The 17,327-nt window shown below is 44.5% G+C and overlaps 2 long non-coding RNA genes and 1 pseudogene across 4 annotated transcripts; all 3 read left to right on the forward strand.

Moving 5' to 3' along the window:
* The first annotated feature begins 7,396 nt into the window (after window positions 1–7,396).
* Window positions 7,397–10,041, forward strand: LOC123439284 (annotated as a pseudogene).
* A 1,238-nt stretch (window positions 10,042–11,279) lies between these two features.
* On the forward strand, window positions 11,280–13,874 carry LOC123442590. 3 transcript variants are annotated; one of them, XR_006630486.1, is made up of 3 exons: window positions 11,280–11,615; window positions 11,825–11,885; window positions 12,422–13,874. It is a non-coding gene; the product is annotated as an uncharacterized LOC123442590 (long non-coding RNA). The 3 variants fall into 3 exon arrangements; XR_006630484.1 differs by having other exon boundaries at window positions 11,825–13,874; XR_006630485.1 differs by having other exon boundaries at window positions 11,835–13,874.
* A 22-nt stretch (window positions 13,875–13,896) lies between these two features.
* On the forward strand, window positions 13,897–16,848 carry LOC123442591. The gene is made up of 4 exons (XR_006630487.1): window positions 13,897–14,892; window positions 14,973–15,440; window positions 16,106–16,167; window positions 16,668–16,848. It is a non-coding gene; the product is annotated as an uncharacterized LOC123442591 (long non-coding RNA).
* Window positions 16,849–17,327: the final 479 nt, after the last annotated feature.

The following is a 17,327-nucleotide window of genomic DNA, read 5'->3' on the forward strand; positions in this document are numbered from 1 at the left end:
ACTTGACTTTGATTCACTTGACACGTGCGAACCATGCCTCATGGGCAAGATGACTAAGACTCCGTTCTCCGGAACAATGGAGCGTGCAAGTGACTTGTTGGAAATCGTACATACCGATGTGTGTGGTCCAATGAGCGTAGAGGCACGCGGCGGATATCGTTATTTTCTCACCTTCACTGACGATTTAAGTAGATATGGTTATGTCTACTTGATGAAGCACAAGTCTTGCAGTCCGGCACCCGGCGGTGGTGGCCGGCGGTAGGTGAGGTGGTGGCGCGGCTCCTTGGCGGCAGGGCGGCGTGGTTGTGCGGGGTGGCCGGGGCACGCCCGCGACCCAGATTTGGCCTTTCGGGCCCCATCTAGGTCCTAGCGGGCCGGCACCCGACGTGGCTGCGTTGTCTTCTGTGTGGTGGTGAGGAGGAGTAGCTTGGTCGAGGGGCGGCGTCGCCGACGGCATGTCTGTTGCAGCGTGATGGCGAGAGCTTTATGGGGGGGTCCCTGCCGGGGCAGTGGGCCCACGGGCCTAGTAAGCTCCTGTTATTGTGTCCGATCGGTTACCGTCGTTGACGATGGAGGTTGAGCCCTCCCGCGTGACGACGGTGTTGCTGCCCCTAGTCCCGGCTCCTCTTCGTCGTTGTGCAGGTATCTCCTTATGGTTTCATGGTGAGACGGTGTGGGGGCCTCAAGACCGTGTTGGTGCAGGGTGAAGGTCGGTTTGGTGACAGGCTCCGGAGCGCCCGAGGTGCAGGCTGTGATCGGGGAAACCCATGTCAGCCCGGCCGACACTGACGCGGTGACGCCTTTGGTGTTGGCTTTGGATCGCTAGATAACTAACAGCGCTACGACGTGTATGTGCAGCAAAGCTAACAAGCAAGCAAGCTAGCAGCTTGATGGATTAGCAAAGCTAACAAGCAAGCAAGCTAGCGGCTTGATGGTTTCTGCATATAACGTACGTGACGCGAAGCTAGCTCGAACGCGCTGAATCGATGTATGGCCACACGCTCGTGTCGAGCCTGTTGAACTTTGTTTTTCTTCTCGTTTTTCTGGTGTTACAAGCAACACCCCTAGGGTGCCTTTTATACATGTCCACAAGGGACTATGGCAATAGACTAGAACTAGGTATACTAATACTACTAGGACTCGGTTTGACTTTCTTTCCTAATTCTACAGGAACAACATGATTAACTTGTACATTCACCTCCTTAATATTGTTGCTTGACTTCACTTCTTGCACTCCGACTTTCTTCCTCATCTCGATGAACTTCTGTCGACCGAGGGTCTTGGTGAAAATATCGGCAAGTTGGTCTTTCGTGTTCATATGTTGAACCTCGATCAACCGTTCTTCAATGCACTCCCGGATATGGTGGAACCGGGTATCTATGTGCTTGCTCCTTTCGTGATGAACCGGATTTTTTCACGACGAGATTGCAGCTTGGTTATCGATCTTCAGTGACACCTTCTGCACTTCCTGCTTTGCAAGAATAGCTAAGAGTCTTTCTCAGCCACACTGCTTGACGAGCCGCCGTGCTTGCCGCTATGTATTCTGCCTCGCATGAAGACATTGCCACCTCCTTTTGCTTTTGAGAATTCCAGCTAATTGGATTCGGGCCAAGGTAGAAAGCCATGCCCGTTGTGCTCTTTCGGTCATCAACATCACTTGCCATGTCACTATCTGAATATCCACGAAGGATCAATCATTCCTTTCCCTTTCTGTATGTGCAACCAAGATTAATTGTGCCTTTCACATAGCGTAGAATTTGATTGACCGCGCTCATGTGTTCGGTTGTCGGATTCTCCATGAAACGACTTACGATCCCGACTGAGTAAGCCAAGTTAGGTCGGGTATGCACCAAGTATCTTAGGCTGCCCACAACGCTTCGATACATTGTGGTGTCCACCGGCGGATTTGAGCTACGCTTGCTCAACTTGTGACGTTGGTCCATTGGAACTTGTGTCTCGTAGCAATTTGACATGCCACACTTGTCCAATAACTTGACAACGTAGGCCGATTGACATAGGGAAATCTCTCCGGAACTTTGCTTCACTTCGATGCCTAAGTAATAGCTGAGTAATCCCAGATCACTCATGCTAAACTTGTTCTTCATTCGCGCCTTGAAACGTTCAATTTCTTGTATGCTATCTCCGGTGTTAATCAGATCATCGACATAAAGTCCAACTAGCAGGTTTGAGCCTTTGGAGTTCTTTGTATAGACTGCAAGCTCGAGGGGACATCTTTTGAACCCGAGCGAGACCAAACTTCGGTCTAACTTTGAGTTCCAAGCTCTTGGCGCTTGCTTCAATCCGTAAAGTGCCTTCTTGAGCTTGTAAACTTTCCTTTCTCCGCCTTTCTTATCGTAGCCGAGGGGTTGTTCTACGTACACTTCTTCTGTGAGATCGCCGTTGAGGAAAGCGGATTTAACATCCATATGATGAAACTTCCAATCCGCTTGTGCTGCCAAAGCTAGGAGCACTCTCACTGTCTCGAGTCGAGCAACCGGTGCAAACACCTCATCATAGTCAACTCCTTGACATTCGTAGGCTCGCTGGGCGGTGATGAGTAGGATGAGATCTATCATGTAATTGAGTTAGTTTTGATGGGGATTGATCCCTAGTATCCACTATGTTCTGAGATTGATGTTGTTACTACTTTGCCATGCTTAATGCTTGTCACTAGGGCCCGAGTGCCATGATTTCAGATCTAAAATTATTATGTTGTCACCAATATATGTGTGTTTTAGATCCGGTCTTGCAAGTTGTAGTTACCTACTATGTGTTATGATCCGGCAACCCCGGAGTGACAATAACCGGAACCACTCCCGGTGATGACCATAGTTTGAGGAGTTCATGTGCTCACCAAGTCCTAATGCGTTGGTCCGGTTCTTTATTAAAAGGAAAACCTTAATATCCCGTAGTTTTCTTTTGGACCCCGCTGCCATGGGAGGGATGGACAATAGATGTCATGCAAGTTCTTTTCCCTAAGCACGTATGACGACACACGGAATGCATGCCTACATCACATTGACGAACGGGAGCTAGCCATATATCTCTCCATGTTATAATTGTTGCATGATGAATATCATCCAAACAAATCACCGACCCATTGCCTACGAGTTTGTCCCACTGTTGCTCTTACTACTGTTGCTACTGTTGCTACTTGTTACTGTTGTTACTTGTCTTGCTCTGCTGCTACTGTCGCTTGCTACTGTTGCTACTTGCTACTGTTGTCACTACTACTGTTCCTTGCCACTGCTATTACTCGTTACACTGCTGCTACCTGCTATAATACTTTTTCTCGCGTCGTTGACGGGAAAGAGTATTTTCCGTCCACGGGCAACTTTTGGCGCCATTGATACGACAGTTAGGAATAGTCTGCCGTCAACAGATCGTTTCTGACACCGTTGTTATCATACTACTTTGCTGCTGATACCTTGCTTGCAGATACTAATCTTTTAGGTGTGGTTGAATCTGACACATTCAGCTGCTAATACTTGAGAGTATACTCTGACCTCCTATAGGCGTATCAACAAATTTGGGTCGAATACTCTACCCTCGAAAACTGCTACGATCCCACGCGCTGGTGGACCGTCAACAACATTCTTCTAGTTTCGATTACCGGAGAGTGCTAGCAGCATTCTTCTGGTGCCGTTGCAGGGGAAGGTCTGCTATCACGGAGTGAGGTCCCACGCTGTGGGTCCCGCTTTGTTACATAGGGGCTCACCTGATTCGAGTTTTAAGCATGTGTCTTTCGATTAGGCAGCAGTGTCGCATGGCAGCTATTTCTATGCTGAGAGATGTCGCATGAGAGCCATTACAACCAACGACGTCGCATGAGAGATAACACACATCAAAAATGTCGCATGGGAGCTATTCACCCATCACCGGCCACTGCGGGTCATGTCGCATGACATGTCTTCCGCATGTCCGACCTCAAGTTCACCGGACCGTCATGAGCTCGAGAGTTAAATGCTTCAGCGGGAGGGAAACAAATAGCCTCAACCTCCAAGAAGAGTTTTTAAGCAACGCAATATGGTCGTTGCGGCTTACACCCCCCCCCCCCGAGGGCAAGTCACAGGACAACCCGGAGGGAGCGAGGATGGTCTGGTGCCGTCTCCGAAGAGCTTGCCGGCAAGCCAGACATTATTAGGCTGGATCGACGGGCCACCCAGCTGGCTGCCATGCGGAGTGTTCTTTCTTCTGCTCTAGGCTAATATGAATCTGCGAACACTTCGGGGGTGCACGAGGGAGACGGTTTTGTGTGGGCTAGGGTTGTTGGAAGCGCACGAAATAAAACACTTTTGGACTCGGTGGTCTAAACTAGTAGGACACGCTAAACATCTACTAGTCCTTGTCCGATTCAAGCACACCCAGTTAATTCAAACATGGACATGTCTACTGAGCACAACAGCGCCCGCTCCCGGTAACGGGCGCATGGCACGACAACCAACCACGTGCATTTATTATCGTTTTAGAATTTTTAAAAAGTCATAACTTTTGAGTTGGGCATCAGAATAACGATCCGTTTTCACGGCTGTGTTTCTTACGACGAACTCTTCAAAACTAGATATCATATGGACAGCTTTCGATGAACTTTTTTTAGCAACTTTGTATGCTAGATGAGGCAACTTTAGTGCTATAGGCAAGCAACTGCTTTCCCCGCTTAGTATGACTATCTATCAGCGAAGAATTCTTCTAAGTTGGTTAACACGACTAACAGATAACTAGATTCATCTCTAAAAGCTTTACATAATTAAACAATGATGATCAGTTGCCTACAAATACTGTGAAATTGCTCTTTGATGCTGAGTTGCCTACATAATACTATGAAATTGATCAATTTTGATACTTAGTTGCCTATTACTAATGATCAGTTACCTACGGTTAATGTTCAGTTGCCTGCCATTAATGCTCAGTTGCCTGCAATTTGTGAATAGTTGTTATAATTGCACTCGAGTATCACAAGAAAGCAAGCAACTTTTAGTGTGTGTTTTGCGTAACTCTAGTGCATTCAACAAGCAACTCATGTGTATACACACGATGCAATACATCTAGCATCAAAGTACTTCTGTTTAGCACTAAAGTTGCCTCATTTAGCATCGAAGTTGCTTTTAAAAAAATCTTCAAAACATATTCACATGGGATCTTGTTTTGAAGAGTTCGTCACGAGGAACCCAACGGTGAAAATATATTATAATTTTGACAGATGGTTCGATAGTTATAGCTTTTTGAATTTTTTCGTAGATGAATTGATGGACATCTGACGCATAATTTAACCATTTCAGTATCGAAATAGCTGATAACATTTGCCATGTGGTTGCTAAAGGGTGAAGTTATTTAACCTTCTAGTCATGATAGAATTACTTCTGTTTTAGCATGAAGTTGTTTTTCTTTAGTACTAAAGTTGCCTAATATCACCCCACAGTAGCTCAAAAAAACAAATGTCGAAACCTATCCATATGGGATCTAGTTTTGAAGAGCTCGTCATAAGAAACACATCCGTAAAAACGAATCGTCATTCTGACGCTCGGTTTAAAAATTATAGTATTTTTTAAAAAACGGAATAAATTGAAATGGCTTGCTGCACTCTTCCGCGTAAGGATAAAGTCTTCCCTATATAAAGCTCTAAAAGGTTAGCAATTTCATCCTTTCATCTTTCATTGCTAGTTTAGCTCGTTTCATGCTCTATAAGTATAGTTTTATTTGAGAGTGATTATGTGAGAGTTGTATTTGATTTATATGCAATTTGAGTTCAAATTAACTTTTTAATTTGCATATGTGTAGGTGTGATTTACTTAGTGCCTTCCTGCCCCGTTCTTACCGCCGTCAATCGCCTGCACCGTCCCGTCGCCGGCACCATCTTGGTGAGCCTCTTGTTCTTATTTTTTTATAAACAAATCTAATTCGTATGATTTATATAGTTACTTGTATAATTTTTTTTACTTTTAAGATTGTTTGCTATTGTTTTGATATCCTCCCTGTCGCCCCTCGTCCATTTTATGATTTGTATGTGGTATATTATCTTTTATAATTATTTGTTTTATTTTGTATTTATGAAAATTATGCCCATTAATTTGACATAGATATTTTCATCTAGGAGGTATGCGAACCGGAAATTGCAACCAACCCTCTTGTCGAGAAGTAAAATTTAGTTGAAAAAGAGAATTATTATTTAAAAGAAAAATTGAAAAGAATTGAAGAAGAAAAGATGAAATTAGAGTTGTATGTTGCCCATGTTATCAATGATCACAAAATCAAGATGGATGCAATACGCTTGAAGATTAGAAAGATTAAAAAATATATCATTAATAAAGAGGCTTGGTATCATTATGATATTGGATCAATTATTACCTTAATTGCAATTTTGATGTCATTTGTTGTTGCATTAAAATGCTTTAGATAGTTGTATGTTGTTTTATGAGAAGTATGTATGAACTTTATGTATATATTTTTGCAATAATAAATTTTAGCCACTACTCTACTTTGGTTATAATGTAATAAACTTGTATTAATTTGATCATTTTGATGTTGTGTAATGAAGATGAGCGAACAATTGCCTGCATAATGAATGTACGATGAACGGCGCTCTCCAGAGTTCATTAATGGTTTGCATAATTTTATGCATGTAGCTGAGGTAAATAAGTGGAATGTTTTTATGTGTTATTCATGCCAGTTCATCGCTCTCCAGAGTTCATTAATGGTCTGCATAATTTTATGCATGTAGCTGAGGTAAACAAGTGGAATGTTTTTATGTGTTATTCATGCCATGTCTATAAGAGTAATCTCCCCTAATAATAAAGCACGTACTGCTTCTGCCGTACGTCCTTGGCTATTTTGCAAAACAGTCCCTGTATTTCTTGGTATTCAACCCGCATTCCTTTTGTAAGTGGATGTCCGTGATACCGTTTCAGTTTTACAAAAAAATCCGTTCGTTTCACACTATTCAACCCGCAATCCTCTATCCAGTCGCAGCGAGGACGAGAAGATGAGGGGCGGTGCCCTTGTCGACGACGACGGAGACGGCGGCTAAATCCGCGGTGGGGGACGAGAAGGTAGATGTCGTGGGTGCGTGCTGAGGCAAGGTAGGCCATCCTTGCTGCGCTCGTGTGCATTGATGGAGCGTGGAAGACGAGACAGCCAAACAGGTTCAGGTGGGTACGTCGGCTGCCAGCGCCAGCCGCGAGCACGCGGCGCGGCGTGGGCTTGCTGGAGACGAGGCAAAGAAGGAGCGCGGAGTAAGGGCGCCTTGGTGCTCGTGGTGGACCAGATCCAGTGAGGGGAGGTGGGATCTGTCGCCGCCGCGAATTCCGCCGGCGTCCACCCTGCGCGCGCGTGCTCTGCGCCCCCATGTTGGCCCCGGCGGACTCCAGGACCTCCAGCTCGAAGCCCCACGCGCCTCTCCATGGCGGCCAACACGCTCCAGGCCCAGCTCAACGCGCTCCTCGCCTCCATGTTCGCCACGGTGAGCCCCCTCTCCTGCCTCCCCATCTAGCCGCCGTTTGGAATTGCCGAGGATTCTCCTGCCTCCCCATCTAGCCGCCGTTTGGAATTGTTGTGTTCTGGGTTTCGGTTTCGGCTGGCTGACTCTGGGGTTGCGATTTAGGGTATGGTGGACGACCAGTTCCAGCAGCTGCAGTCGCTGGAGGAGGGGGCAGCGCGTCGGGCTTCGTCGCCGAGGTTACCACCCTCTTCATCGACGACGCCGACCGGATCATCGCCGACATCGCCGCCGTGCTGTCCGTATCCTCTCTCTCTCTGTCTCCCTCTGCTTTTGTCGTCTCAGCCGTGGAGCCGCCTCTGATCCTGTCTGCCTTTGCCTTTGCTGCTTGTTCAGCGACTAGCCCGCCTTGGACTTCAACAAGGTGGACGCGCACGTGCACCAGCTCAAGGGGAGCAGCTCCAGGTGACCATGCCAAAAATCCTTTCCCCCTCACCCCACCCACTGCTCATTTTTAACTGTGCGTTTGTTTCTCCATTGCGTCGTCGATCTTCGTACGATTCAGATGTGTCCCACCACGGTGTGTCAATTAGAGGAGCTGGGTTTAGTTAGTTTATTTCGCTGCCGCAACGGAATTGTCGGTATTACCGCCAGTAACGGCAATAATCCTGGCTCGGCGAGGAGATATCTGCTGTTTTCCGAGCATTTTCCGGTGGTAATGGTCCGGTATTCCGTGGAACAACCAGTGGCTGTTTTACTGGTTTGCCTGCATCGTTGATGTTGTTCCTTCAGGTGTGCTGGTGTGGTGTCCGCGTCACGGGCATTCTGCTTGTGTCTTTTGCGACGGCTGTCGTATATCCATAAGTAGAAAAATCTGAGTTTAGCTGTGTTCCCTGTAACGGAATTTGCGATGTTGTTTCTATTCAGGTGTGTCGGTGCATGCCGCTGTGTCATTTGTGCTGTCGTGTAGCCATAAATAGAAGAGCTGAGTTTAGTCGTAATTGGTGCAAAGGATTTGTCGGTATTGCGGCCAATGGCAATATCCTGGCCCGGCGAGGAAGTACCTGTCGTTTTGTGAACATTTCTGGTGTTGATCATATGTTGTTCTGCGTAACACAGTGCTGGTTTGTCTGGTCTTTCTACGGCATCGATGTTGTTCTATTCGGATATGTCGGTGCAGTGCGTGTATGTCATGGGCATGCGGTTTCTGTCGTTTGCTGCCGTTGTATAGCTATAAGTAGGAGAGCCGAGTTTAGCTATGTTTCGTGCAATGGAACTGTGTACTCCCGCCGATGATAATTTTTTGTCGATTTGCAAACAGTTCTGGTGTTAATGATCTGCTATTCTACGTAACCTAATGGTGGTTTTTTGGTCTGTCAACGGCATCGTTGTTGTTTCTATTCAAGTGTGTCGGTGCAGTGGGCATGTTGTTTGTGTCAACTTGCGAACATTTCTGGTACGGATATACTATTTAGTCAATGGCATTAGTGTAGCTTGGCAAGGGAATAACTGTCGTTTTTCAGTTTTGCAAAATTTCTGGTATATAATGATCTGCTATTCTACATAACTCCGATGAATGTTTTTTCTGATCTTTCCATGGCACCAATGTTGTTTCTATTTGGATTTGTTGGTGCTGGGTGTCGATGCCATGGGCACACGGTTCACGTCGTTTGCCCCGCCCTATATCCATATGTAGAAGAGCCAAGTTTAGTAGTGTCTTGTGCAACGAAACTATCAGTTTTCTTGCCAATGGTTTATGGCCTGGGATCGAAAACTTCATCGTTTTGTGATCATTTATTTGTTGACTTGCTTCCGAGGCTCATAATATTTTGGCATTGCTTATGTGTATCAAGTATCAACATGCTCAGTGTTAAATGATTTTAGAAATTTCTAATTTCCTGATCGGCGCTTGTTTATCATTTTTCAGTGTTGGCGCTCAGAAAGTGAAGCTCGCCTCCATGCACTTCCGTTAGTTCTATGAGGCAAAAAGCAAACAAGGGTGAGTACTCAGTACCTTACTATATATTTGTAAAGTAATTATTCTCCACTGTCTGTATTGTTCAAATTCTTCATGTAAACCTGCCAGCTTACTTTGTCTTGTATGGCACTATATTTAGCTCATACCAAGAAATACTCTTAAGAACTGACCTACTTGTTCACTTTGTCTGCAATCGTGTGATTTGTAGAACTCGGTTCATTGTCTGAATTCGCCTCCTATAACTCGTTGGTTATGGACTTCTACTTATAGCATGACTGAATTTTGAGATGGCTTTAGTTATTCATTTACTTTGTCCCAGACAGGGGGTTACAATTTCTGAAGCATTTCAGTTCAGTTCGCTTAGGCTTTCCAGAATTTGACGGTGTGTTATGTTCTTATTATTTCAGGTGATTCATGGCGTTGGCCCTTGTTAGGAGTGAGTTATGTGATGTGCGCAGCAAGTTCCAGACCATGATGCAGGTAGCTCCTTACGGTCCTATGTTGGCATTTGGCATTCAACTTCTCACTATGTAGACCATAATCTATAGATTGGTATTGTCTTGATGATTGATCTGCGATTCTTGTTGTGATGCAGCTAGAGCAGCAGATCGAGGCCTACAGTCCCAAGTAGAGTAGCAGTAAAAACCGAAGCAGAAGGAGCATAGCTCCATGTGACCCCTGACATGATGGTGGGGGGCAGTGTGTATGTATCCCTTAAACTTGTTTGTAGGCAGTGTAATGGGTGTCGGTGGCTTTGGAGGGCGTGTGTGTGCGGAACCGGACCGACCGATTCCCGCGGTGGAACTCCGGGCTTTTGCGACCCCTTGAAACGGAACGTGTTTGCCCTGTGTCGGATGTACGTGTCAATGCTATACCTGTTTGTGTCGTGCCCGCCCTTAGGCTGCGTGTAAACTCTTACTGGTGACTTTGGTTTTTGTTCTTGTTGTTCTTGTTGTTATATGTTGTTGTGGTCTCTGGAAATGCCGGTGCCTCTCCCTTGCGCGAGGGGAAGGCTTGCCGCTCTCTTCAAAACAGTGCCGGAACTGCTTCTGCTGTTGTTGTCTGTTATCATTGTGTTGTGTGTTGTTGGCCGTATTGTTAGAACGTTGTTGCCCCTCCATAGGAGTGAACCATCGATCGTCGGAGAGCGAACCCCTACGCCGTTAAAGTAGAGGGGGAGATGTAAGCGGCACCATCGTTAGACATACGATCCACAAACAATCTCTGATGAGTGAGCCACCACTCAACACGTGGACGGACAGGCAGAGGACTTCGTTGCGGTTTTGTTTTATTTTAGGAAGAAGACGCCATGGCTGGCCACCCACAGAAAGATCCAACTGCACGCATGCGGCGCACGCCGTCTACGAGCTCATCAATGGCGCCCTAACCCACCACTTGCTGACAAAACGATGTCGTGCCTGCCGACACACAACCTCGTGAGCAGCCCAGCCATGTACTTTACTTACTAAGAGTGCTCCATCCATCTCCATCTCCTCCTAACGACACTCATCCTCCTCCTCTCTCCTCGTGACCCACGACAGCTTGGTCTCCCCTTCCCTCCAGACGTGCTCCGCCCGGTCCCGAAGCATTTTCGAACATCATTTTTTTATCACAACTTTCACAAATGTGATTTCGTCGGCTTACAAGGCCAAGTTTTCATAACATCTCCATTCACCCTTGCAGGATATGGTTTGAAAGGTTTGCTTAACACCCCCTTCCTTCTGCACTTTTTTCTAGCCCGGTGCAATGCACGGGCATTTGTACTAGTCCAAAACAATAAGCTACGCATCAGGGGCGCCCTCTCGCGCTATCCACGTTGAATTAACTACGAGACAAAAAAGTTTGCTTCGTCGAGAAAAAGAGAAAATAACTGAGGAGATTGGCAAGCGGCCCAGCCCTAGGTCCCCACCCCCCGATTCCTCTCCCTCTCCCTTTCCCTCGTCTACCGCCGCCGCCACCGATGTCCTCGCCATAGCCGCCGCCAACACCGCCGCCCACGCCCTCCCCAGTGGCTGACGCTCCCACCCCTTCTCTCCTCCCCTTACCTTCTTACCATCCACGACGTCCTCCCCTCTCCCTGGCACCAGATCGAGCAGCAGGCCAGGATCCGACGCAGGCTCAGATCCGGCACGCCCAAAGCTCTGGTTCCCGTTGAGGAGGCCATGGATAAGATGCTCTGCCCCTAGTGCTGCAGCCATGGACAAGGTGCCCTCCCCGTCTCTATTTTCTCTCTCTTTTGGATTTGTATAGAAAGCAGGGTACTCCATGTAGTTCTTTACCCCCATCTAAGCTCTATTGATCTATATATATATATATATGCATTGAGTAAAAGTTCTTTATTCTGACTGATGATTAATATCCAATTTTCTCATTGATATTAAGGATTTCTTTGATTTTAGTTTTTGTTAAACAAGATGTGTGCAGATCGGACAAAGAAGAGAAGATGAAGGACCTTGAGGAAGAGTTAAGAACAAGGTGATCTCTCTCTCTCCCTCTCTCCCGCTCTCTGATTTGCATAGGTTATTTTCATGTTGCACTGGTCATCTCTCCACGTGATTGAGCTGACATGGTCATGGCACTTATGCAATTCCTCACGGCAAACCCCTTCTTGTTGGTTGCAAAGGCAGATCGCACGACCTCACAGAAGTTGTTAGTCTTCACCTGCATTTGCTTTTGGCTTAAAAACTTTCTTCAACTTTTGCATTCCTTTTTCATGATTGCACACATCATGTGAATATTCTATCCATGTGGTGATAGTTGTGAGCTACAACTCACCTTTGAAGTATTCTGTGAATACTATGCCCAGATGTTTATAATTTTAGTGTTCACTTGATTACTTGTGAGAAAGGAGCTTGAACAAGTCTACAGTATATGTTATTGTTGTAATTAAGCATGCCATGTGAAATTATAGCTATTCTTTTTTGGTATTATTGTTGATCCTTGTTTATGCTGGAGATGCTCCATATCCATTTTTCACATATGTTAATCACTAATTGGCTACTAAATGGCAGATCTTTCAGGAAAAATTTGGCGCCTCAAATCTTGAAGATTAGTTCTGATTAGGTGCAGTATCCAGTTTTTTGTCTACTACATACGTGCTAATTTTAGAAATTGCAAATTAGACCATATCATTGGTGGATTGGAAAATAGATTTCCTTTTAGATTGGTGAGCTATTGTGAACTTTAGAAGTCAGATGTTGTGGATGTTTCTAACAGGAAGATGCTTGGACTTACTTAGTGTCACGACTTATTCAGTATTGGGTTCTACCATTGATTATAATAAGAGGTACTTTCTTCACGCAGTCTTCTTGAAGCCACATTTTTTTTTTCGGCTGTGATTCTCAGTCAACCTACTAGAATATATGTAAGAGTTTACAAAGGTGTGTCTCACATGCACGTCACAGCAAAAGAATTACAAATTGTTAGCACCTTAACTATATGTGATAAGCAAGCTAGCATAGGATTGTATGGTTTTATTTTCTGGGTCAAAAACTTCATTTATGCAGTACATCCTTTAATTCTTGATACATTTCATTATTCAACTTTTTCATTAACCATACAAAATAGTCATCTTCCTTCAGATTCAAGTGACCACACTGCTCGAGTCCGTGTCCGTGATGCAGCTGGTGGAGTATTATTTTTATGTGTTTTCTCCATGTGGATTTAACCTTACATCTCCAGCGACCAACCTTTTGATGTAGTAAATATCTACAACATTGTTGGGCCTGTGATTTTCTTATCTGGCTCTTTTCATTATTTGTACCTTTTATAGGCTGCATAATTGTGCTTGACTAACTATAGTCCAGTTCTCATAAAATTCAAGCAGCAAAGCTTGCAGGCATGTGTATCTTAAAGGGAACCAAGTTCTGCATATATTTTATTTGCACAAAGCATTTTTGACCTGTACAGTTCTAACAAATTTGAGGTAATCCTATACTTGTGCTGATTCAATAGGATATTTTACTTGAACTAATGCCTTAGTATGTATGTTCATAATTTGTGCAGATCATCACATCCAGATTATTCATTCCTTAACAAAATGCACGTACTAGCTACTGTTTGAAGATGGTGCTATGCAAAATGCATAAGCTGGGGATGGCGGCGGCGGCGGAGCAGCAGCAGGGAGGGGACGAGGGGCTCGAGGAGATGAAACGAGAAGGGTTGCGTGTGCGGGTTTTCTTTTGCTACGTTGGCCAATGGCAGCATCGTCCAATCGCCGGCTCCATTCTTTTTTTCTTCTCACGCCCAATCGCTAACGTGGCTAGCGTGAGGGAGCGCCCCTTCCACGTACGTTATAAAAACCTAAATACCGATGTAGCTTCCCAGGTTTCTCTACACTCCGATAATTCAAATTTTTGGCGACCCCTTAGTTTGTATCTTCAGGAGTATTGCCCACATATTTTTGTAATCAAGAAACATGCTTCTGTTCTATTTCTTAGGTGAGAGAATACTTGATGCCCGAAATATATGACATCCAGATCACTGTGGATAGCTAGAAAAATGGAAGTATCAGTTCCCAGCTATGTATCGTTTGCTTGATATAACTTGGATGAGAGAAATATGAAACATACAAATTATTAGATGCATTTTGAATGAGAGAAGGTGATACATACATTTTATTCGTTGCGTCTTGGATGACAGAAGTTGATGTTGTTCGGAAGCTTTCCTTTATTTTTTTGCTCTATTTTCACTTTGTGCTCATGTATTATGTTGAGTGGTCGGGTGAACTATGAAGCTCTTGTTGTTGGCCAACCAGATTGCTGCATTCAGTTTAAATTGTGTACCTTATTTGGTGACTGATAGATTAGCATTTATTAGTTTAAATGGCGACTAATAAAAAATGGAGCTTCCAAAATCATTGTGCTAGTGTTTGTAGCAATCTATTCTAGGAAACTGACTCGGATTTCCATTTTAGGGACACAAAGGTACAAATTGCATCATCTGTTGTTACGGCACCGTTGCTCCCTAACCCGTGCCATGAAATTATTCACGTGTCAACTCACTAGGAAGGGGTTAGTCAGATGATTCAGTGCAATCATTCAAGCATGTTTCATACGCCATCGCATTTGGTTATTAACTGATTCGGTTAAAGTTTTCATTTTTCATTGCATTTTTATGCTTGGAGCCCTTTTATTTTGTGATGGATGCATTTGAGTTAACCTGATTATTGTCGCAAGTTGTATCATATGTTCCAGGAGATGGTCCAATGGTTCTGTTAGTTCTGTTTCATTTTTTTGTTTAAATGTAGCAGTGTACTTTGTGAGTTATGTTCCATGTTCCTGTTTACACGTACATTCATTAATTTTCCCATTTGAATCCCCTTAATAAGTAAGGTGAACTCACAAGCTTGGATCATGAGCCATAGGAACTCGAGAAAGGAACCATTCATTCCTTTTGCAAGACACTGAGAACTTCGGATACGAGTACCCATGGTGGTTTCTTTGTTCTTAGGAGACATGCTGAAGAGTGCCTACCTCCACCAGTTAGCACTACAAGCATTTTGTGACTCCAGTTGATCTCTACACAATTTCTGGCTTATTGAATGGTATGGTTGCTTTGCAGGCATGTCTAAGAATCCACCATGTCATGAATTGGTAGCCAAAGATCTCCATGGAACTGGTTGGCATTTTCATCACATATTTCGTGGTAATTTACAATCTAGCATTCAACTGAATACCATTTACACTTTGTGTTGTTTTGGTGTAGCACTTCATGTCAAAATTCAATGTTGAATTCTTACAACTGCAGAAACTTGCAGCATATACTGATTCATTACTTCATGAGTATGTGTGAGTTCTCTCCCTCTCTGGTTCTATCTCACGCCTTCCGGTGTTTTGTGTTTCAGATGCCTAATCTCTTAGTATTTGAGTGTCATTTATTTAACTTTTTTAAAATTTGTAGTGCAACTTCTTACATGTCAGTCCATGTGTTATGCAAGATAGTAAGAAAGCAAGTGGAATGGGCGCTTGCCAATCTGGCACCCCCTCAGCTTCCTCTCAAGAGGCGCCACAGGCGGTGCCCCAACCCCTAGTAAGGATTACTCTACCACAAAAGTTCCCAAGCACGGAGAAACATAAGTTATAATTAAAGACAATGAAGATGAAAATAATGATGACAACCAGGATTCGTCTGATTGGTGCATCAGGAAGCCGCAGTTTTGACCACTGTGCACACCCGTCCTCCGCGCTTGCCAACCCATTGATTTTTTTTTGTTACACTGCTAAAAAGGATGCGTACAATGTCATTTGAAATCGCGATCACCTCTTTCGATCAAACTACAATAACCAAATAGGTCTGTTGCCATGATAGTGCACAACTAAGTGAAGTTGCTCTAGTAGTTAATAGCTACAGCCATGAATGTACCCATTTGGGGTTTGAATGTTGCTACTACCTCCGTCACGGTTTAGAAAGCTTGTTTGAAAATTCTCTGAAACGTAGATGGTTATTGATTGACTGTGAGATGGGCTAAAAAATAACATTCACACTACGCATGCATATAAAAATAGTATAACAAAGTACTACTTAGCTGTTAGGAGTAAATGCAACGCGCCTTAAATCTTGTCCATTATAGAAATACCGTAAATTTAACTGTGTCTTCTAAACCATAACGGAGGGAGTACTATCAAATAAATAAGTTGAGCCATTCTTTTTCTTGTGCGTTTACTGTCTCACATCAGGTTGTTGTGCTTTCCAAGGCCTCGTGGAATGCTCGAAGTGGACAGCAAACTGGGCCGGCGCAGCCTTTTCCGCAATCCAGGTTATTCTTTGCCACATCGATAATTCATGTTTGGTAGACGATTCTACTGTTCTTTTTAGACCCGAATTGTATAATTCAGGGTGTAGTCGGCTAGGATTTCAACAAGAAGTTCATTTAGCCCAACCTCTATAAACGTAGGAATTAAAATTGACTTTTCCCATATCTGACAGCGCTAATAATGACTTATTGTGTTCATATAGAGATGAACCGTAAGGTAGAGACTCCTTATGTAGCATACATTTCTTTATCGAAAATGCACCGTACATTTGCCTCCAATACTTGTGTTCTTGTGCAATTTTAGCAGTGTGCTTGACATTCTTTTCAGAGCCATAAGAGAATCTTGTGCAAAATTATCTTTTTTATACAGTAAAGACACATAATATTATACATACACACATACACTTATACCTATGAGCGGACGCACGCGCACTATACCTTTATTCAACAAACTTTACAAATATCCCAATTTTATTAATAAAGTTATCTCTTTTTCCGTGCAGGGCAGGGGCAGATTCAGCACAGGTCATGTTAGGAATAAGCCACAATGACCATGTCAACTAGTGTGTGTGCGCGAGACATGATGCCGTTTCTTTTATCGATACAGAAAAATGAGCTATTAGTAGAAACTATCTGAAACTACCGTGAACCATTAAGGACAGTAAAACTGAACCTAAACCGAGCTTTCCCAGCGTTTTGCATTTTTAATCGTCCGTTTTCGCGATCTGGATGTTCTTGGCCGTCAGATTTCGTGAAAAAAGCAACATGTTCTGAACTATGTGAAATTTGGCCCAGCTGTCCTGTGGGCTGCTGCTCCAGAGGCCGAAATGGAGGTCTGTGGTGCACTGAGCCGCCAGCCCATTCCAACGCGAAAGGGGGTCCACTGCTGGGCTTGCGAGGCACCAACGACGTCCAATCTATCCAGTCCCGGGTTTCTCGAAAAATAAAATAATCTATCCAGTCCCGACCGACTTCCATCTCCTTCTTGAAAAAAAGCGATCTCGATCTCGATCTCCTCCGCTCGTCGGAGGCGACACCAACGGCAGCACTGCTGCTCAAGGACCCCGCAGCCGAGCCCCCTCCACTCGCTCCTTGTGCCTTCGCCTCAACGTGCGCCTCGACAAGCAGTAGCTCCCACCACCGCCTTCCCCGCTGTATGCACC

The sequence above is a fragment of the Hordeum vulgare genome, chromosome 3H (assembly GCF_904849725.1).
Source record: "Hordeum vulgare subsp. vulgare chromosome 3H, MorexV3_pseudomolecules_assembly, whole genome shotgun sequence".
Classification (NCBI taxonomy): Eukaryota; Viridiplantae; Streptophyta; class Magnoliopsida; order Poales; family Poaceae; genus Hordeum; species Hordeum vulgare.